The sequence below is a fragment of the Schistocerca gregaria genome, chromosome X (genome assembly GCF_023897955.1).
Source record: "Schistocerca gregaria isolate iqSchGreg1 chromosome X, iqSchGreg1.2, whole genome shotgun sequence".
In the NCBI taxonomy this organism is placed as follows: Eukaryota; Metazoa; Arthropoda; class Insecta; order Orthoptera; family Acrididae; genus Schistocerca; species Schistocerca gregaria.
Window position 1 is genome coordinate 609,484,464 of NC_064931.1, and position 22,231 is coordinate 609,506,694.

Consider the following 22,231-nt stretch of genomic DNA (forward strand, 5'->3'; position numbering starts at 1 on the left):
ATGACATCATGGACGCGGAAATATGGCAAAACTGTAACATTTAGTGGTATATATGAGTAGTATGAATATTTTGGAACGCACTCTGTAGTGATAAATTCAATAGAAATAAAATAAATGACTAAGATACTGACAGATAACGTTTTCGACGAGCAAGCTGATAAACTGCGGATCAACATACATGTGTTAGAGAATGTCTACTGATAGGAATAAAAAAAATTAGGAAGTAAAGAAAAAAAATTAGCACAAATGAAGAATGTATATTGTACGAGGCAGATGTGGTTCAGGAGGACAGAGAGTTCCCTGAATGCTGGTGCACTTTCTTGACCAGTTCCATTAATTATGCAATCCCGCGTCCGGCCATCCTGATTTAGGTTTTCCGTGATTTCCCTAAATCGTTCCAGGCAACTGCCGGGATGGTTCCTTTGAAAGGGCACGGCCGACTTCCTTCCCCGTCCTTCCCTAATCCGATGAGACCGATGACCTCGCTGTCTGGTCTCCTTCCCTAAAACAACGCAACCCATTCCATTAATTATGATGCATTTTGTCATTATGCATCTCAGTTTTTCTCATAACAACAGTATTCCAGCATCAACAACCAGGCAAGATAAGACATTTTCGTCAAGATAATAGACTTTTATACGATTATACATTAATAAATTTTCAGGATGACCTCACACTAAACCTTTCTAGTCAAAACGAGCTGCAGGGCTTATCGGCTCTGCGTAAATACCAGATTCCTGTGTAAGCGTTTTTATTGAATATTCCTGCATTTCGTTAATTAATTTTGTGCCAATGCAGCTTAATCTTCAAGACAGACGTGTATAACACCTGTGAGAATACTCCCCACCCTGTCCAGCATCGTCTTTACAGATTTTTACGTGGCCCATGGTATCGAGAAGTACAGCAGTATCTTATTATATTATTTAATACCCATGTGCTACCTGTGCACCTATAGTGCGAACCTTAGCTTACTGAGCTCCATCCAAGGAGTCATGTTCTTAAGGCCTTGTACTCAAAATAGTTTACGGCTCTAGTAGCATTCCCATGGTGTACTTCTCAGACCAGACAATTTCATTTGCTCTTTTTAAACGTAGTAACTACTTGAGAGTGAAAGTTAAAAACTATAATTGATTCTTTTGGAACTGGACTAACGTTGCCGGCCGCGGTGGCCAAGCGGTTCTAGGCGCTTCAGTCCGGAACCGCGCGACTGCTACGGTCACAGGTTCGAATCCTGCCTCGGGCATGGATGCGTGTGATGTCCTTAGTTTAGTTAGGTTTAAGTAGTTCTAAGTCTAGGGGACTGATGACCTCAGATATTAAGTCCCATAGTGCTCAGAGCCATTTGAACCATTTGAACTTACGTCGTTCTTCATACTTTTGGGTGACATTCTCGACTTGGAATCCACTTGCAAGGGACGTACTTACGCCAGTAAGTTTGCTACTCTTCAAAGAGATGTAAGGACCCACTTTTCGTGAGGTCCCACAGAAGTGCCATCACAGTTTCTTCTGATGATATAAAATCCCTCCTAAACATGCATTAGTTGAGACTTGAAAAACAAATCAAGAGGTACAGTGTATCTGTAAAAAGTGGGCGAGGCACACATTTCACATCACTTTTAGATACATGGCTTTTTCTAAATATGTTTTCGGAAAATGTTGCCGACGTGATGACATTCACATAGTAATGAGGCATGCGGTCTCTAGCACACTTTTCGGGGAATGTTTGTAGATCTGGCGAAGGTGTTTTATTGTTTGCGGAGATATGGTTGTTTACCTGTTGGTATGGGACACATGTGGGTGGGAGAGAGTAATCGCTTGCGTAAATAGAGGCATAGCGCATGATGCCTTTCAAAGATTATAGAAAAACTGTAAGATCGGGGTTTAACGTCCCGAGGACAACGGCGTCATTAGAGATGGAAAACAAACTCACATTGCGGAAGGATAGAAGGGAAAACTTACCATGCCATTTCAAAGGAACCGTACTGGTAACTGCCTAAAGTGATTTAGGGAAATAACGGACAACAAAAACCTGGATAACTGGACGGGGTTTCAAACAGTCGTCCTCCCAAATACGAGTCCAATGTCACTCGTAAAACTTTCGAGGACTGTAGGTTAATGCAACATTTACGCAGATGAGTTGGGAGAGGGGTGTTTTTTTCCTCTTTTCGGTCACTTTGAATTCATTTATTTCAGCTGATAATGTTATGGCATATAGGCCCTCTCTTACGTCTAACCAGCGATCCTTCTTGAGTTAACATCCGAATCTGCAAAGTAAATGCGTGAGCCATACACAATAGAGATAGTAACTAACGTAGTAACGGATTTATGTATTTAAGAGAAATTAGTTTTATTATCATCGAACAGAAATGTATGGCAGCTGGAAATGTCGAGAAGTTAATAGGACAGGAGAAGAGTGGAAATGATAGGGTAAGTTTGGCATACGAAGTAGGGAAAAAATAGTAATAGATATGGGACAGGAAAGCATGGATAGTGTTGACAATATGACAGAGATATTGGTTTTTTAAATTTTTTTCATTTTATAGGTCTAGTTCCGTAGAACTAAATTGAGGAGCAAATCTCCAAGATCATGGAACGTGTCAGTAGATGAAATTATAACATAAAAGTAATAACAGGTAAAAAAAAGTTTATGAACCCAAAAAAGACAAGCCATAAGTTTATGTAAACGCAGTCAACAATATAACACGGGAATCATCTTAATTTTGCAAAGAACTCCTCGACAGAATAGAAGGAGTGATCCATAAGCAAACTCTTTAGTTTCGACTTGAAAACGCGTCTACTACTGCTAAAATTTTTGAGTTCTTGTGGTATCTTATTGAAAATGGATGCAGCGGTATACTGCACACCTTTCTGCGTAAGACTCAAGGAAGTGTGATCCAAATGCAGATTGGATTTCTGCCTTGTATTAACTGAGTGAAAGCTGCTGCTTCTTGGGAATAAGCTGATATTGTTAGCAAGAAACGACAGTAAAGAATATATATATTGAAATGCTAATGTCAAAATACCCAGACTAGTGAACAGGGGTTGACAAGAGGTTCGCGACTTACACCTGTTATTGCCCGAACCGCCTGTTTATATCCTTTGACAATGGGAAGAGTCTTAGTGTGATTTAGCGTTAGTTTGTTTTCTACAAGCCATGAACTGCGTTATTTGAAACAGTGCTAATGTTGCGCACAACATCCTTTACTACCAAGCTAGTGTCATCAGCAAAAAGAAATGTTTTAGAATCACCTGTAATACTGGAGTGCATATCATTTACACAAATAAGGAACAGAAGTGGCAACAGAACTGATCCCTGGGCACCCCCCCCCCCCCCATTTAACTGTGGCACTGTCAGACCCCACATCATAGCCATTTGCTGCCTTTAGTTAAAGTAAGAGGTGAACCAACTGTGAGCTATTCCCCGTATTCCATAATGGTCCAGTTTCTAGAGCAACATTTAGTGATCAACACGACCAAACGCCTTAGTTAAATCGAAAAAGATGCCTAGCGTTCGAAACCTCTTGTTTAATCCAGCCAGAACATCACAGGAGAAAAGGGAATATAGCATTTCCAGTTCTTAAAACACGTCTAATACCGAACTGTTCATTTGATAGCAAGTTATATGAAATAAAATTATCAATTTTCCTTACATACAGAGCCTTTACAATAACGTTAGCAAACACTGATGCCATAGAAACAGGTCTAAAATTGTGAACATTATTCGTTTGTCCCAAAGCGGCTTTACTATTGGGTACTTCAATCGCTCAGGGAACTGACCATGTTTAAAGGAAATATCACAAATATGGCTAAGTAGAGGGCTAACAAGTGCAGCACAGTACTTTAATATTCTGCTAGGCGCTCCATCATACCCGTGAGAGTCCTTAGTCTTCAGTGATTTAATTATTGATTCAATCGCCCCCTTATCAGTATCACAGCGGAGTATTTCAGGCATCACTGTCGGAAGGACATTTTCCAAGAGTTGTATGATTCTCTGTAGCAACTGTTAATACTGTACATATATCTTACATATCAGTAGCAGAAATATTTTTACTACGAACTCAATTTATATCATTGACCGTGTGCTACTGATCAGAGACTTCATTCGCGACTGACCGTATCGTTTTAATTTTATCCTGTGAATCAGCTATTCAATTACCGTACCATGTACACTTTGTCTTTCTAATAACATTTTTAAGTACCTTACAATACTGTTTCTCATGGACTACTATAGTTTGATTGTGACTACTTCTAACATTTTGGAATGGTTCTCACTTAGTTCTACATGATATCCTTATCGCACTAGTCAGCCACCCGGCTGCCTTTTACTGTGAGTACCCTGTTTAGAACGTTGTAATGGAAAACAGCTTTCAAAGGGCACGAGAAATGTGTTACGGAAAGCATTATATTTGTCATCTATGTTATCGGCACTATAAACATCCTGCCACTCTTATTCCTTGTTGTTGTTGTGGTCTTCAGTCCTGAGACTGGTTTAATGCAGCTCTCCATGCTACTCTCTCCTGTGCAAGCTTCTTCATCTCCCAATACGTACTGCAGCCTACATCCTTCTGAATCTGCTTAGTGTATTCATCTCTTGGTCTCCCTCTACGATTTTTACCCTCCACGCTGCCCTCCAATACTAAATTGGTGATCCCTTTTTTCCTCAGAACATGTCCTACCAACCGATCCCTTCTTCTTGTCAAGTTGTGCCACAAAATCCTCTTCTCCCCAATCCTGTTCAATACTTCCTCATTAGTTACGTGATCTATCCATCTAATCTTCAGAATTCTTCTGTAGCACCACATTTCAAAGGCTTCTTTCTCTTCTTTCCTAAACTATTTATCGTCCATGTTTCACTTCCATACATGGCTACACTCCATACAAATACTTTCAGAAACGACTTCCTGATATTTAAATCTATACTCGATGTTAACAAATTTCTCTTCTTCAGAAACGCTTTCCTTGCCATTGCCAGTCTACAATTTAAATCCTCTCTACTTCGACCATCATCAGTTACTTTGTTCCCCAAATAGCAATACTCATTTACTACTTTAAGTGTCTCATTTCCTAATCTAATTCCCTCAGCATAGCCCGGCTTAATTCGACTACATTCCATTATCCTCGTTTTGCTTTTGTTGATTTTCATCTTATATCCTCCTTTCAACACACTGTCCATTCCGTTCAGCTGCTCTTCCCAGTCCTTTACTGTCTCTGACAGAATTACTATGTCATCGGCGAACCTCCAAGTTTTTATTTCTTCTCCATGGATTTTAATTCCTACTCCGAATTTTTCTTTTGTTTCCTTTACTGCCTGCTCAATATACAGGCTGATTAACATCGGAACGAGGTTACAACCCTGTCTCACTCCCTTCCCAACCACTGCTTCCCTTTCATGTCCCTCGACGCTTATAGCTGCCATCTGGTTTCTGTACAAATTGTAAGTAGCCTTTGGCTCCCTGTATTTTACCCCTGCCACCGTCAGAATTTGAAAGAGAGGATTCCAGTCAACATTGTCAAAAGCTTTCTCTAAGTCTACAAATGCTAGAAACGTAGGTTTGCCTTTTCTTAATCTTTCTTCTAAGATAAGTCGTAAGGTCAGTATTGCCTCACGTGTTCCAACATTTCGACGGAATCCAAACTGATCCTCCCCGAGGTCTGCATCTACCAGTTTTTCCATTCGTCTGTAAAGAATTCGCGTCAGTATTTTGCAGCCGTGGCTTATTAAACTGATAGTTCGGTAATTTTCACATCTGTCAGCACCTGCTTTCTTTGGGATTGGAATTATTATATTCTTCTTGAAGTCTGAAGGTATTTCGCCTGTCTCATACATCTTGCTCACCAGCTGGTAGAGTTTTGTCATGACTGGCTCTCCCAAGGCCGTCAGTAGTTCTAATGGAATGTTGTCTACTCCGGGGGCCTTGTTTCGACTCAGGTCTTTCAGTGCTCTGTCAAACTCTTCACGCAGTATCGTATCTCCCATTTCGTCTTCATCTACATCCTCTTCTATTTCCATAATATTGTCCTCAAGTACATCGCCCTTGTATAAACCTTCTATATACTCCTTCCACCTTTCTGCCTTCCCTTCTTTGCTTAGAACTGGGCTGCCATCTGAGCTCTTGATATTCATACACGTGGTTCTCTTCTCTCCAAAGGTCTCTTTAATTTTCCTGTAGGCAGTATCTATCTTACCCCTAGTGAGATAAGCTTCTACATCCTTACATTTGTCCTCTAGCCATCCCTGTTTAGCCATTTTGCACTTCCTGTCGATCTCATTTTTGAGACGTTTGTATTCCTTTTTGCCTGCTTCATTTACTGCATTTTTATATTTTCTCCTTTCATCAATTAAATTCAGTATTTCTTCTGTCACCCAAGGACTTCTACTAGCCCTCGTCGTTATACCTACTTGATCCTCTGCTGCCTTCACCACTTCATCCCTCAAAGCTATCCATTCTTCTTCTACTGTATTTCTTTCCCCCATTCTTGTCAATTGTTCCTTTATGCTCTTCCTGAAACTCTCCACAACCTCTGGATCCTTCAGTTTATCCAGGCCCCATCTCCTCAAATTCCCACATTTTGCAGTTTCTTCAGTTTTAATCTACAGTTCATAACCAATAGATTGTGATCAGAGTACACATCTTCCCCTGTAAATGTCTTACAATTTAAAATCTGGTTCCTAAATCTCTGTCTTACCATTATATAATCTATCTGATATCTTCTAGTATCTCTAGGGTTCTTCCCTATATACAACCTTCTTTCATGATTCTTGAACCAAGTGTTAGCTATGATTAAGTTCCTTAACGAGGTTTAAAAACTCTCTATTTCCGTTGGGTTAGCTTTTCTACATAGTTTGGAAATATATATAACATTTGTCTGAGCGCAAAAAGCTTTTAGTGATAAAATTTGTGGATCATGGTCTGAAAGGCCATTCACCCTTTTACTAACAGAATCCCCATGTAGTAATGAATAATAAATAAGAATACTGAAACTTCCTGGCAGATTAAAACAGTGTGTCGGACCGAGACTCGATCTCGGGACCTTTGCCTTTCGCGGGCAAATGCTCTACCAACTTTTTTTAAATCTCATTTTGTTCGCTTTTGTTCGTTGCATCTGCTCGGCGCGGACGTCGTAAGACATCCATTTATGTTCGTTTTTGATCGATTGTCTCAGTTTTTTTTATTACAGAGGGCGCGTAACCCTCTGACCGAACACGCTGAGCTACCGTGCCGGCTTTTAAATGGTTCGAATGGCTCTGAGCACTATGGGACTTAACATCTATGGTCATCAGTCCCCTAAAACTTAGAACTACTTAAACCTAACTAGCCTAAGGACATCACACAACACCCAGTCATCACGACGCAGAGAAAATCCCTGACCCAGCCGGGAATCGAACCCGGGACCCCGGGTGTGGGAAGCGAGAACGCTACCGCACGACCACGAGCTGCGGACACCAACTGAGCTACCCAAGCACGACTCACGCCCCGTCCTCACAGCTTTACTGCTGTGATTCATGCTTGGGTAGCTCAGTTGGTAGAGCACTTGCCCGCGAAAGGCAAAGGACCCGAGTTCGAGTCTCGGCTCGGCACACAGTTTTAATGTGCCAGGAAGTTTCATATCAGCGCACACTCCTCTGCAGAGTGAAAATCTCATTCTGGAATAAAATATTGTCTATGGCTATTCTATTGTTTCCGTGCATCCTGTTTCTAATAACAGTCTGCATCAGGTCATACGAATTTAGGAGATCGTCCAACATCCTTTGTCTTGCACAGCCACATACAAAATTAACATTGAAGTCATTACATACAACTAACTTCTGCTACTTTCTATAAAGTGAAACAAGAACCCTCTCTAGCTTGAGCAGGTTCAGTGCAATGCCGTGATACGTCTACGGACTCAAATGGAACACTGTGTTCTACGTACATAGCCACTCCCCACTCCGCAAAGGACCCCTCGAGAAACAGCCAGCTAATCTGCATCCTGCTAAAGGAAGCCTCTGAATTGTCGAATTCTTTAAGTGGTGCTTCGATATACCAATAATGTCAGAGTCAACATCTACCAGCTGTTCACTAACTTTATCTCTAACCGTCTTATATTTTGATAAACTATGCTAATTTTTTCACTACTTGGATACTTCACCTCATCCGAAGGTGATCCCTTTGTTAGAGGAATCTCCCTTTAGCAGGAATACCTATCAACTGATTTCAATCTAAAAACGGTGCAGCTCTAACACCAACTACTAGAGGAATTTTTCCAAGAATGATCCCACCATCGCCCACTACACTGTCACCTCTAAGCTTTGCCAGCCTCCGCTTCCCATACCTATTGAGGAACAGGCCATGCCAAGTAAAACCCGATCTACTGATGGACTCAACTGGCACCACTGCAATGTGAACCACGCCCTCAACCATCAGACCCATGTTAACACTCCTAACAGCATGTTAGTATAATTAGAGAGGTGTACTGTGGATCTCCTGCTTATTATAAGCAAACATTGGCTGAAAGCGTTCTGATTGTAAAATTATAACGAACAGAAAAAATCGGAAAAAAAGAAAAAAATGCTGTTGTGCGCTGTTATTCAGTTGCAGCGCGTCATTTTCCTGCGATCTAAGTAGTATGATTAATTACACAGTTCCGTCTGATGCTTCGACACGAGCGGTTCGTGGGGCTTAGTTCAGGCGACTAGCATCACAAAAAAAGTGTTCATAAGTGGTAGAGCTTTTATCGTTTCCTTCTGAAACGGAGTACCGTATTCATTGAAATACTCTGCCGAAACTGAGAACATTCAGCTGCAGTGATAGGTCGGCACGGTATTCGGAGATTGTAGATTCGAATTTTGGTAATAGGTAGAAAATTTAATCGATGTAATTTGGAGGTTTTGGAGTGGCAGGTTGCACTTTTAAATCATTTATACGTCAATTTATCGCTCTAAAAAGAATCTTTTGTTGTAAGTGACGATGCAAGAGCTGGGATACTTGTTTATATTCTGATCTACTTGTACTACATTTTGAAGCACAAGTATTATAACTCATTTTTTCCTTTAGTGTACCTTGTATACTAGTATTACTTATCACATGCATGTCTCATGACCTTTTAAACTTAACAATGACGCCTATTGAAATGCAGAGACGCTGCTGTTAGTATACTAGGTGATTTGCAATACTGTGCCTACTGTTATTTTTATGTATAAAGAGGGTCAGAAACAGTTCGAAAAGTTTGTAAAGTTGTTGCCGGGAAGGTTATACTGGGATAGAATTGTTAAGGAAAAAAATACGTTTCCAAATTAATTAACATTGACGCTAGCCAATCAGGCATTTTGTTTCGTAAAACCGAATAAGACAGCGATACGAAAATTGAACATGGGGCGAACCCGAGCCAAAGCATGAGCAGTCTTGTGCTCCATCATCTACGCTTTGAGAACAACTGACAGTAATTGTATCTGGTAGCGAACTGATTGCCTAACTTCAGTGCTAAATAACTCGGAAACAGCTCAACGTGTAGAATTTTTTCTTATCAGTTATTTCTCACGACAGCCTCCCCTGCAACGCCTTTACAAGCCTTTTAAACTGCTTCAGACCTCCCTGTATATTTTTTATACACTGCGCAAAAAAGTATCACTTTTCAGTCACATCGACGTTCAGAATTGACACGAAAAGCCTTCAGGAGACGGCATAAAGGGTGTCAATGAAACCACCGCTTCCCTTGAGGCATTGATTTCGACACATTTCGCGGTAGGAAACGACAGCTCGCAGTGCGACGTTCGACACTGCTAACAACCCCGCCCCCTCCCCCTGTCCTCCGAAGTGCAACCGTAAACGATGCTCTGCTATACTGGGTGGAACCACTAGGGACCATTCAGAACCAATCTTAGACGGATCCTTTACTGTTTTATTCATGTAAATGTCAATGATGCACCATTCTGCAATTATGCCACATGAGGGCGTGAATTAGAAGTGCTGAGAAAGCATGAGCACAGTTTCACATTTCGTCGAATGGTTTTCAAAAGGCCAGTGGTTTCACTGTGTATACAAGAGCCAAAACTGCGCACTTCATTCCAAAGCTTCAGATCACGTTCAATGGCGTTGCATCATCACGATTTCCTTAGAGCAAGCCGCGCTGGGTAACCGCGCGGTCTTAGGCGCCTTCCCACGGTTCGCGCGGCTTCCCCCGTCAGAGGTTCGAGTCCTCCCTCGGGCATTGTGTGTGTGTTCTCTTCAGCGTAAATTAGTTTCAGTTGGGTTAAGTAGTGTGTTAGCCTAGGGACCGATGACTTCAGCAGTTTGGTCTCATAGGAACTTACCACCACTTTTGTATCCCGCCTGGGAGGCGGTGCGTGGGTAAGGAAAAGGAACAGGAAAAGGTACTAATCTCACGGCACTGCGTTACGGTTTAAGCACCTTTACTAGTGGATAAACATATTTAGACATATTACATAACTTGCAAGGTCGGGCGAAGTGTCCTGGCTGTCTGCACCTGATGAAATTGGGAGAATCTGTAGCGATGCTCGTAGAGCTCTCCAGCGCCGGCTAGAGGGCGCTGTCGTAGTGCCAACCTAAGCAGTGGCATCGTAGGTATCGGTACCATAACCACCACCTTAGAGCAGGGTTGAATGATCCAGGTGGTGTCAGCGGTATCGAGCGTTGTAAGGAACTTCGTTCTGTTGCTCATCGCAATGCAAACTGTCGGTTTTGACTGCGAAGTGTGTGGCTGTGCCTGGTTTATTGGGTGCTCAACTGCGCGGTCATCAGCACACGTACATAATCCCAATTTTTACACAGTCCAAGTTTTGTACACAGTCCCATCTAGATACTGTAACGAATGATGATGATGATGAAATGGTGAGGACATCATAAACATCCAGTCCCCGGGCAGAGAAAATCCCCATCCCTGCCGGGAATCGAAGTGTGTGGGAATCAGCGCTCCAAGGTAGGGTTGGTTTCATTAACGTCCCTTATGCCACTCCCTGAAGGCTTTTAGTGCCAATTTTGAGCGACCTCCCATAAGAAAACCGGGTGGGTGTCGCGTTTCTGACCTCGATCTCAGGGGTCAAAAGAAGGGGTGAAATGTGGGTAAGAGGATGTGTGACGACCTTCCCATCGTGTGACACGTCAGCAGTGGTGTTGAGCAGAATTGTGGTGAAATTCGGTGCCAATGTAACATCATTAACATGTGCCGACACCTTTCTGTTTGCAGCGTCGCCAAGTCCGAGGGTCATGTCTCATGCCGTAGCACATCTGAACTATTACAGAGGAAGGTTGTAGGCACGTTTGAGCCAATTTTAAAACTTAATGCTTCGCAATGGGAGACAATTAAGGGGCTTACAAAAAGTGGTGCTTGCTTCTGCGCAGTGTCTTTATTTTTTACACTTGGCCTTCTTGTTAAAGTACTTTTACGTACTTAGCAAAGCCACTTTTATTTTTGTTCGCAATTCACGATGAACTTGTTTATTTGAGAAATTTAATCATCTTTCATTACTCCCTGATGCTGATGCAATTTTTGTACTTATATTCTTTACACCCAAGAGCCATATAATGAAACGTCATTGCTTAACACACCTAACAAGTTTAACAGAAGTTAAAATCTTCTCGGCTATTAGGCCACGTCATATTTCTTCTAAAATGGTCGACGTTTCGATTCCCTCTGCGAGCCCCCCCCCCCTCCCCCCTCCCCTTGCGATCATTTTAGAAGATATATGACGCGGCCTAATAACGCAGAAGATTTTAACTTCAGTGACAACGGCCCCGAAAGCCTGCAGACTTACATAAGTTTAACAGAGCTCAGTTTTATTCTTGTTAACGACAGACAACTGTACCCATCCTGTTTAGTAATTAGTTTACATATGTAAAGACGACACGGCTTTTTATAGTCTCTGTTTGTTTATGTCCTTCATGCCGGCCGGTGTGGCCGAGCGGTTCTAGACTCTTCAATCTGGAACTGCTCGACAGGCATGGATGTGTGTTATGTCCTTACGTAAGCTAGGTTTAAGTAGTTCTAGGGGACTGATGACCTCAGATGTTAAGTTTCATAGTGCTCAGAGCCATTTGAACCATTTATATATCCCTCAATCACGATAATTTTGTATAATTATTGTTACTTGCTGTTTTACATGTACAATAACGATACGGCCATTTAAAGCACCGATTATTGTTATTCTTGTATTTTGCATAACTGTTCTGGTCTACTTTGGTTTGTGTGTAGTTGATTGAATAATTGTTTGTTCCCTTTCACGCTAAACTTTCAGCTCTGTAATTCGTTCATCTAAAAACATCACTGAAGCATTCATAGGGTAAGTGGTGCATTATGTAATTTATTGTTTCAATTTTAGGCTGAGCTTGCATCTATATGTATTTATTAAGGGCGCTACTCACGCACCAGTCGACATAGCGACCGACAACTTGGACATGTGCAGGTGCTTTAGCCAGCTGACCGACAAACTTTTCTTGTCAAGCAGTCGGTTGGGTACGCACCCGACAGCGGACACCGTGTGTAGCGCTGTCCTGCGAATCTTCTGACGAAAGTTTTGTCACTGCGGCGCTTTAATCTCTGAGTAAAGCCGGTCGAAATGTACGTAGGCTGCAAACGAAATTGGGCGATCATTTCGTCGGTTGGTTGGTACGTGTCTTGGGGCTATTAAGTTACACTCTCACCTTCGAAGTCACTGCTTTTGTTCGAAATGATTATGGTACCCTAAATCGACATATTGCTCTGGGTAGATGCCCGGCATGATGTTTACATCGTTACTTCTCCCTATGGACGGTCCTGCCATCCCGGTCAAGTACAGCGCTGCGTGTTGTTTTGTCTATACGTACTGTTGGCTGCACTTGACTAGGCGGTCGGCAAAGTGAAGCGGAGTGCTCGTTACATTCTAGCGTGTGCACCTCAGCTTTTTGATTGGCGATTATTCTATTTATTTATTCTGATCTGATTAGGGCGATCAGGCCCTCCCCTACATCAGAGCAGGGATTAGATATTTTTGGTCGCGACTTATGAATATTTTGCGAGTATTAATTACGAAGACTGTTGGCGAATTTTCGAGGAGCGTATATTTTAATATCTCTGTCTCTTAACTGAGGATTTCCATTTAGAGTGGAACCGGCTGTGGCGTCATAAACGCACAGCTAATCACAATTGTGGTGGCGTCTATTAACATTCACGTTATTCAACTGTGGAGGCCCAAAATTACCAAGGTAGTGACTGCGTTCGGTGGAGGGTGTGTTAGCTTGATACATTGTTGCTACCTTCCGAGAAATTAAGGCTAAATGATGTCAGTTGTTTATATTTTAACACCAACTGAATTTCCCATCGGTGTTTGGCTCAACATTAGAGTATTATGGAGGAAGTACTTCCTTAACCTTCTGTGAAATTATCTGTTCACGAACAGCTTAACATTTTAAATTTAATTCCAAGTAAAATGTTAAATTTGCGCATTTAGTTATGAGCAACAGTTCCTGCGATACAAAAAAATTATACTTTCTTCTATAAACTCCATATACCGCGTCTCATTTTATCTGTGGCTGCGACATTCCGTTGTCACCTGACGATGGCCAAAGAAGCCAAGCCGAAATTAGGTTCGTGAGCAGATAAATAGAATTTTGCAGAACATTCGATTAGTGCAATCTAATTAATTTGTCGTACTTCATTTTCCTCCAAACAAAATAGAAGGAAGACATCGGTTCTAGGAACACAGATTACTGCTGAGGAGGAGGAAATTGGCAGACAAGGGCTGTAACGGGACATCCTCCTCTAGTATTACTTTCCCTCAACAGTAGTTGTCGATAACAGTATTATTTTGTCAAATTTTGGGCAGGAAAATATTATCTTAGCTGCTATTCTGAAAACTTCCATTTAATATAATTTTAGACACAATGTGTTGTATTTCCAGCAAAAATTAATGAAAAGATGTTACTTATTTTCGATGTTACAATCGATACGTACTAGCTCTGAATGTACAGTTAATATTAATTTTTTTAGAAACATTTTAAATTACGAATTATTTGGCACACTTAAAATTTCTGTTATTAATTACTCAATCTACTACTGTTTAATATGTTTATTTCTGGATTAATTTGTGAAATAATAATCGAAACTAATAGAAATTCATTTGTCAAGAAAACTTGTAAACTCTTTGGAATATTATTACTGCAGAGTGAAGTAGTAGTAAGCACGCCTCAGATGTGGTCGGACGTGTTTTTGTACTTTGGGCGTACAATGTAATTTTGGCTTTTTTAATGTGAAAATTCAAGTCTATATGATATACTGAAATGTGACAAAATATATCAGAGTAATAAAAAATTCTGCAACAATAATCTTCGAATTTATTTACATCAATTCAACCACGAGGACCTAAAATGTGAGAATTTAAGCTTCAAGAATCAGACCCCTATACGGGAAGAACTGCACCAAACTTTATGCGAAAAACTAAGTAAATTAGAAAGTTTATTGTAATCTTCGGTCCTCTCAAATTTTTCGTAAAAGACTTTTCCTACTGTGGACAACAGCTGAAATTAGGGAGGTCGGGGGGATTACAGGGCTTAAATCGCACGTCTTCCTTCCATTGTCAACTCATATAGTGCTTATGAAACACTAGTAATAGGTTAGTGTGACGTCCTCACCTGACGTATGGATCACTTTCAAGTTCTTTAATGCCCAGGCTGTAGTCCGCTACGGAATGTACACTAAAAAAAATGTAGCTTCTTAATTCTTTCCCTTCTTGAAATAACTTTTTACTATTGAAATTTAATCTGGAATGTCATGAGTCCCTGCTTGGAGCAGACTAGAAATCTGTAGAAACTGCGTGTCTAGTGCGAAGACATCTGCCGCCATTGGCCAAAGGCAATATACCAAGGGCGTAGAGAATCGCTTCCGCGACTAGATACAGTGGTTTTACAAGCCGAAGGATGACCAACACGCTACCAACCAGTTTCTCTTATTGTTTAGATGATCGGTTGGTAGGATTAGTTGTAATTTCAGTATCATAAAATTCCAACACAAAATAACCTTACTGTGGTCACAGGGTTCGAAATGTGGCACTCTGTAGCGAAGTTGCCATTGAAAAATATAAAAAAGTAAAATTTGTTTCTTTCTTTCAAAGTTACACTTAAGTGTTTAGGTAGTTTTTGAAGGAACTGTAAAAGGTGCAAAATAACGTCTTTACTAATTTACGTTATCGACTGCGACATGGAGGCTTTTTGTAGACACTAAAATATTACTTTACTATATTCTAAATGTGAAAATGAGACATTAACTTGCTCTGAACTTTACGCATTTTAGTCCTATATATTCTAAAGCATCAACAATGGCCTGAAATAAATTTACATTTACATATAATTTTGTGCTTACAGTGTCCTAACAATATTATTTAGGATTACTTCTTTCTCTTCTTCTTTCCTAAACATCTTCCTTTCATGAAAGATGCAGATACTGTTGAATGTAAGATATTGCCTAGCTTCTTTTGGTTATTCAGCAACTACTAGTGACACGACACCACATACTAAACTATTTCACGAGGTCATCGTACTATTAAAGCTTGGAATGTCTACACTGACATTAGACTCAGCTTATGTTACAGCTACGTGTAGTCCAGGTACTAATACTCGCATTTTCGCTAATCCCTGATGATCAGGTATTGTATGTTTTTGGTAACTGTGGCAACGTCGCTGGAAGTGGATTATGGAGAATTTAGTTTCTTGCGAAATTCCACAGGAATAAATCACACTGAGAGTTTCTAAATGAAAAGGCCATTTTGTATGCGATCGATGCACGACGAATAATTAGATCCAGTAGGTTTAGTTCCGTGCTCTCTAAAGGGCTGTTCACGATGTTGTTGGACTTGGTGTTGCCCTCTTCCATCAATGGGAGTTACGGAAATAACCAATATTTGAACATGTCAGGATTCACATGTCGTATTATAGTCTTCTTGATGAGAGAAAATGATACTATAACATATCGTTAGGAAACTTCAAAACAATGTGTTGACTTTTCTTGTTAAACTTCGGAATATTCTGACCATTATATTTCACATAAACCCATTTTCTACTCGCAGTTACTTAAAAATTACCTCTAAATATTCATGTGATTATTAGGCAGCCGTTTATGTATGTTCAGGTTACGGGATTCACTACAATCGAATCAATAAAAGCTTCCTCACTGTTGAGGTTGATGACAGCACCTGATAGCTGACAAACCGCGTTTATTAGAGTAGACAATGTAGAAAGCTAATACCCACATTTTTAACCGTATCTTCACTTATACTTCGCTTCTTTGTCGCCTTCTCTATTTTAATGACAAATGCAGCGCGAAGTATTTCGTACTATCTTCGAATTGGTCTTGTGAGATACCATCCACAAAATTGTCGCGTAAATGCCTGTCGAACTTCAATAAAATTGGTTCCACAATCACTCAGTGATTCCGAAACGGAAAGTCTTCATCTTTTAGATGTCAGCGAGTTCATGAATTTGGCAGTGTGGTTGAAAATACAGTTCTACAAAATCACCTCTTTATATACATTCCCAGTACATTATCGTAGAACATGACACTGTTCACACCAATATTATAATAGTATCAACCTCGGCTCCAATAACTTTCAAAATGTTTGCATCGTAAAACAGAGGATCATTTTCCTACAATAAACTTGTAATCTTCTCTTTCCGAGAGAGGTGATGTGGGTACCAGTGGATTTCCGCAGAATACGCCTTGATTTGTGACGCCACAGGAGGAACTCTGTAACGCCCAGATAAGAGAAGTTGGGTGGGAGGGTCGGGCTATTGTGAGAGCAGGGACTTGGTACAGGTGCAGAGGTCAGCTCGGCGCTGGAGTGTTTGCCCTCCGCTCATCGACTACGCCGCCCGGCCTGCTACGCTCTGCTCCGCCAGCGCGCGCCGGAAAAAATTCAAGGAAACCGGCCCAAATTATTCATACTGCTCATATACAGACGGGCTTCATTTCTCTGCCGCTGCCTGACCGCTTGTCTACTCTCAGATAACGATTATATTGAAATGCATTCCTTTCTTCGATACCTGAAAATTGGGCGTATTGAAAGTCCGTCAAATACCATTTTAGTCCGAAGGCAACTTGTAAGCAGAAAACTAGATCCATTTCAACAGATTACGGATGTACAGCGGAAGATGCTGGATGTTAGCTTCAATACAGGCTAGAAAGAAAAATCCGCTAAAAAGCCAACCACTGTGAGAAATCATTTAAACAGTTAAACTGATAAAATTACAGACAGAGACGAATGTTACAACACAAAGATTCGAATGTACAACATGGCTCTTGAAAGATGATTATTTGTGATGAATTCCTTTATAAATAGGCCATAGATTGTTTAGTTATAGCTTTTACAGAAACCTGACGACCGTTAAGAGCCGGACATAAAAGGCAAGCAAAAAGTGGGGAACAGACTGACATAACTTGTAGGCTGTCCACATTTATATACAATCTGTGCTTTGAGTAAGATGCAGATAAGAAAAATTTGGAAAGATGATTAAAGTTCAACTAGCATAAAAAACCTGAGGGTTGTCTATGACGTTCTAATTATGTTAGAGAAGGGAAGGAACTGAGAAGAGCAGTTGAACGTAATGGATATCGTCTAGAAAAAGAGATGACACGAACATCAACAAAAGCAAAAGTAAGGTAATCAGATGATGCTGAGAAATAAAATTAGCGAAGGAGAAAGTAAAAAATGGAAGATTTTTGTTATTTGGGCAGCAAAAACTGAAGGCCGAATAGAGAGGATATAAAATGCAGACCGGCAATAGTAAGGAACGCATTTCTGAAGTAAAATTTATCATCTTCGAGTATAAATTTCTTAGGGAGTCTTTTCCGAACATGTTGGAATGGAAACGTACGGGAAGTGAAATGAGATCGATAAAAAAAAAATTCCGGAAAGAGGAGAATAGAAACCTTTAATGCGTGGTGCTACAGAAGAACGCTGAAGATCAGATGGTAGATCAGTTAACTATCGAGGATAAACTGAATCGACTGGGAGTGAATGCCGCAATTTGACTAATTGAAGGGTATGATTGATAAGGTACATCATGAGGCATCAAAGATTCGTCAATATAGTAATGAAGTGTGCAGGATAAAAATTGTAGAGGGAGGCCAAGATGTTAGCACAGTAAACAGTTTCAAATGGAAGTATATTGCAGTAATTACGGAGAGATGAGGCTTGAACAGGATAAAGAGTCGTGTAGAGGTGCATCAAACCGGTCATCGCACTGAAGACAAGTAAACCATTTTTTCAGTCGAAAATCACTCTGTGAAGGGTTCCTAACGATTTTTTGTTAAAGATAATTAAAAACTTCGAAATAATATATAATAAATGCATCCAGATTCTTGTCTTTAAAATCATCTTTAGAGGAAAAAGGCATAATGTAGACAACACATGCATTGTCCTATGTAAAGTAGATGAGAGAACTCTTCCATCCAGTTTCTCATGGATCGATAAAGACTTGAAACTATGGACAACACATTAGAAATGGAAATATTAAATTCTCCATTTAACAATGCAATCACCACTAAGGACTCTGTGTACCGCCATTTCGAATACTAGTGATACTGAAGTAAGACCGAGCGAGGTGGGGCAGTGTCTAGCACACTGGAATCGCATTCTGGAGGACGACGGTTCAGTCCCGCGTCCGGCCATCCTGATTTAGGTTTTCCGTGATTTCCCTAAATCGCTACAGGCAAATGCCGGGATGATTCCTTTGAAAGGGCACGCGCGACTTCCTTCCCTGTTCTTCCCTAATCCGATGAGACCGAAAACCTCGCTGTCTGGTCTCCTTCCCCAAACAACCCAACCCAACCCAACTGAAGTAAGCATAACCGGTACTGAAAAACAGCTGAAGTAACTAAAGAATGCGCACCAGGCCCGTTGTAAGACCAGTTGGACTCAACATTGAAAATAGTGTTGAATTAAACTCCGTCCTCACTCAGATTTACTCAAAATCTCTCTTGCAGCGAACAAGTATCGTAATTGTCAGAAAGTCTTTTCACCAGTCTGCAGAAAAGATCCCACACTTACAATTTTGTAGAAGTTGACGTCCAGTTCCAACCTGTACAACTGTCATGAACGCATTAAAGTGTTACAGTTGTCTTACTTGTAAATTTACAATTTTCAGAGAAGATATTTAAATGATTTCACAAGCTGTTGATACTTTTAAGATAGTTACAGTCATAACTTAAACTTGTTAGGAATTTCATGGTTGTTGCTTGTACACTTCTCCTGTCTTAAAGTAACCGATAGGGAACACCGTATAAGAGTTTCTGTATAAAATGCCCAAGACAGGGAAGGGACAGATTGTTTTCCCTTCGGAATGTCGTAAATATTTCATGTCCAATCAAACTGGCCTTAATTTCACAATATCTGCCTTTAGAGTTGGAGTAGTTAAGGCACTGGACTCGCACTCAGGAGAAATGGCTTTCATATTCCCTCCCAGCTACCCCTATTTTTTCTATGGTTTTACGAAATGGCTTAAGCAAACTCCAGAATGATTCCATTGAAAAGGCAAAGTACACGGCCGATTTCCTTTCCCAGCCTTGTCCAATCCAAGCTTGTCGCAGGTCTCGAGTAACGTCGATGACGGTTGGTCGATCAACTCTAATCATTTTTCGTTTTTCATCTTGATAGCACAGGAATGAATTAGGATAATTGAATACATGCACGAAATTGTGTCTTTCTAAAGACTCAATTATAGAACACCTCTTTCAACGCAAAATGTACACGAAGATTTTTAATTTCTCTTCATTGGGTTCATTAAGAGGTAATGAAAATCAAGAGCAACTTTTATGAAAAATAGATTCGAATAATTTTACAGTGTGCTCCATGTTGAACCCTGTACCAAATGATGAAATCGCTGTATTTTTAAACGTTTCTTCAGTCGCGCAATACACCAGTGCCAAATATCTGGAGAGTAGCTTGCTTCAGTCTGGAAAGGTAACGTTTTCGATACAAATTAAGTTAATTTTGCACGTAGTTGATATTCTGCCCTGCACGTAGACTTTTAGTGCATCTCACTAAGTTCTATGAAGCTTCATAGCTGACAATATAAGGAATATTTTAATTCTACTGGTTTGTTTCTGATATTCCGCAAAGGATTCTAGAATTTACCACCACAATATCGGCATTCATTATTTTTTTCAGGAAATAATTTAAATATGGTGCATTACTTTCTCTTTGTTGGGGAGGGGGGGGGGCGATAACTGTCCTGCATGTAGCATCATATAATTTTTAACAAATAATTTAGTTTTTAGTGGTATCAACTCTTCAAAAAGTTGTTAATACGGCGTAAAATAGGGGATTTTCTTGTAGGTAAAATTTCAAATGTGAATTAATGAAATTTATTATGAGTGTTTCACGTGTTCATCAGAATCTGTTCAAGCTAGCCTTTTCCTGGAGGATTTTCCCCGGTTGATTAAAAAAAAAAAAAAAACTTTGAAAGAACTCCGTTTCGTCGTGAATGCATGTTTGCCTGCATGTATTACGATAGTCACGTTGTTGTGTGTTTCAGAGTCATATCGGCTTACTTTGTTAGGTTTTTGTGCACTGACTAGCCAGAACTTCAGTAGCCAGGTCACTGCGGCCAAAACAGACACACGGAGATTTAGTCCTCCCTAGTCTTCCACGGTCCGTTGCAAAGCGCAGTCACAGTTAACCGGCTTGGATAGTGTGACAGCACGAACGTAGTGCGGGCAGTGTGTTCTTTCTGGTATTTCCTTTTTGCAATTTTTTTCCAGACTCTTGATCACAAATTTATGTGAGCTGGTTGCTACCAGTTTATTCGTATTTGAAAGTGGATATCCTTCATGATACAGTTCGGAAACGGTATGCTTGACGATATTTGGCAGCAAAATGGAATGCAATTAGCTTCAGGGTTAATGTTCCTTTCACGCTCCTTCATTCGTTTCTTTCAATTTGTAGTACCTTCTTTTGTTAGGAACATGAGAGCACAAACGTGACTTATTAGAAGGAATTAGCCTGAGGTTTTTATACTGATCATAACTATTGCTGTGTTTTAAACGACGTCGGTATACAATTTTACGGTATCACTTTCTTTTGTAGGCAACTTTTGTATTTTTAAGGATTTGTCTTCGTTTCCTAGCGTTGAGCAATCACGTGGTCCATAAGTTCATTATGTGGAATAACACGCCGACCCGCACGAGGCCTGCGGCGGCACTGCAGAGCCGCCTCTTGTCTCTGCTGGCGGCCACACAGCAGTCAGTGTGTTAATTCCTACATCTCATTGTAAAGTGTTCCAAGGTTTTACAATTTACTCTCAAATGCAGGAGAGTTGCACATTGTTTTTGGATCTGAATAAATTCTATCTTCAAGCATCTAGTACTGACTGGCTCCGAAGTCAGTACACACTCATGGGGAATAATTGAAGATCGGTAACGACCTGTATTTTACGTATCAAAGGATACAGATAATTAATTACCGATCTTAAATTATTCCCCATGAGTGTGTATTGACTTCGGAGCCAGTTTTCAGCACTCAGGAATATCTTCAGTTGATACAGGGTTCACTATTTGAGTACTCAGTTGCGCAGAGGCAAGATCAAATACACCTAAAAAGACAAAGGAATGATGTTAGGTAGACTCTGACATACGTTGATAATTTCTGAAAACGTTATTGGAAAATATCACTATCTATAGATAAGGTGATAATCAGTCTTGATCGTAAAGATTTATTAAAAACTATTATTATTAAAAAAAATACGTCCAAATGTTAACCGGTTTTGATTTTATCAAAAATAATCTTCAGAGCGTGTCTCATCAGATTGTGAACAGAGACGACGGCTGTAGCAGTGTTTCAGAGAACACCAATGGTAACAATTAACACTGGCCCTCAGACACAGTACTGCAGCAGTCATCTCTGTTCACAATCTGATGAGACATGGTCTGAAGATTATTTCTGATAATATCAAAACCGTTTAACATTTAGACTTGTGATTATCAATTTTTAATAAATCCTTGAATCAAGACTGATCAGTTATCTATAGATCGCTGATAATTTCCAATATTTTCAGAAGTTATTAACGTATGTTAGAGTCTACCCACCATAATTCCTGTATTTTTCATGGATATTTGAGCTTCCTTTTGCGCAGGTGAGTAGCCAAATAGTGATCCTGTATGTTTAGTAATAAACACTTAAGATTCCAGTGGAAAACCCTCCAAGCGATGATTCATGTCTCCCATGAGCGCTTTCTGTTAAAATTCGGAGAATAAATCTGAAAGACTAAAG

General features: G+C 40.3%; 1 protein-coding gene and 1 non-coding gene across 2 annotated transcripts in view; one reads left to right on the forward strand and one right to left on the reverse strand.

The window, feature by feature from the left end:
- Window positions 1-22,231, reverse strand: part of LOC126298239 (glutamate receptor ionotropic, NMDA 3A-like) — an 821,644-nt gene that overhangs the window by 149,570 nt on the left and 649,843 nt on the right. The window lies entirely within an intron of this gene.
- Window positions 7,506-7,580, forward strand: Trnas-cga (transfer RNA serine (anticodon CGA)). The gene has a single exon. It is a non-coding gene; the product is annotated as a tRNA-Ser (tRNA).